This window comes from Arachis ipaensis, chromosome B01, assembly GCF_000816755.2.
Source record: "Arachis ipaensis cultivar K30076 chromosome B01, Araip1.1, whole genome shotgun sequence".
NCBI classification, from domain to species: Eukaryota; Viridiplantae; Streptophyta; class Magnoliopsida; order Fabales; family Fabaceae; genus Arachis; species Arachis ipaensis.
In genome coordinates this window covers 115621766-115623577 of record NC_029785.2, presented here as the reverse complement: position 1 = coordinate 115623577, position 1812 = coordinate 115621766, and positions in this window count along the sequence as shown.

Genomic DNA, 1812 nt, shown 5'->3' with positions numbered 1-1812 from the left:
GAGGCCAAAGAATGCTACAACAACAGTTTTAAAAGACCTAACCAAAACATACAAGCTCATGTGCACAACATCGGTAGCTAGGACGACCTACCAGCTCTGGCCGACCTTGATCCGAGGGCAGGAACCCTTGAAAGGCCAACCCCAATAGAAGACTTGCATAAAATCTATTTCGCAGATAGCTCGGACAAATTCACTTACATCGGTTCCACGTTAAGCTCAGAAGAGAAAGCCTCATTCCGAGCATTTTTACAACAAAATGCCGACCTATTTGCTTGGACTCCAGCTTATATTCCAGGCATCATATCCCACAAGCTGGCATTAGATCCGTCCGTCTGACCTATAGCACAGAAAAAGTGGAGCCACGACCACGACCGCAAACAAGCCTCTCTGGAAGAAACCAAGAAGCTCATCAATGCCGGCTTCATCCAGGAAATCAAATTCACAACATGGCTGGCGAATATCGTCACGGTGAAAAAACATAACGGTAAATGGCGCATGTGTGTTGATCTCACCGATCTCAACAAAGCATGCCCCAAAGATTCATATCCTTTGCCATCTATTGATTGCCTAGTTGATAATGCATCTGGTTGTGAAAAACTTAGCTTTATGGATGCATACTCTGGCTATAACCAGATCCAAATGCATCCATCCGATCAAAATAAGACAACCTTTATTACTGAATATGGAAACTATTGTTATAAAGTCATGCCGTTTGGCCTTAAGAATGCTGGTGCAACATATCAACGCCTAATGGACAAAGTATTCGCTAAACAGATTGGCAGGAACATTGAGGTCTACGTTGACAATATGTCACCAAAACGAAGATTGGCAACAGCCACCTTGATGACCTCACAGAAATCTTCGGACAAATCAGAAAATACGACATGCGGTTAAACCCCGAGAAGTGCGCATTTGGCGTGCAAAGCGGCAAATTTCTCGGCTTCATGCTCACTAGCCGAGGTATTGAGGCGAATCTAGAAAAGTGCTGAGCTGTTTTGGACATGACTATCCCACAAACTATCAAAGAAGTCCAGCGGTTGACAGGGAGACTTGCTGCACTCTCTAGATTCTTACCCTGCCTAGCTTCTAAGTCTTTATGTTTTTTCCAAACTTTAAAAAAGAAAAAAGATTTCCAATGGACTGATGAATGTGAACAAGCGTTCACAACCATCAAGGAAACTATTTCAAAAACCACCAATTTTACAAACCCCCCTCCAAGGGGAACCGTTATTCCTATATTTATCTGTGACTAACTAGGCTATAAGCTCTGCTCTTATTGTAGAAAGGCAAAAGCAGCAGTTCCCGATCTATTTTACCAGCAAAACATTACAGAATACCGAACTTCGGTATCCAAACATTGAGAAGCTGGCCCTAGCTCTTGTCTTCTCATCCAAAAGACTTCGGCCATACTTCTAGAGTCATGTAATCCATGTTCGGACAGATCATCCTTTACGACAAGTCCTTTAGAAATCAGAATTGGCTGGCTGACTAGTAAAATGGTCGGTCAAACTTTTCGAGTTCGACATCAGATACCAAGGATGATCATCTATCAAATCCCAATTCTTGGCCGATTTTATTGCCGAATTCACAGTACCAGACATCGCCGAAAGTTCACCAGAGTGGTCTCTGTATGTAGACGGCTCCTCTAACCCACAAGGGTGTGGCGCCAGGATCATACTCAATGATGGAAATGGTAACGTCATTGAACATTCGCTTCACTTTTCCTTCAAGGCAAGTAACAACCAGAGCGAGTATGAAGCCCTTATTGCCGGCCTCAGACTAGCTTCCGATCTCAATATAGCCAAACTGAAG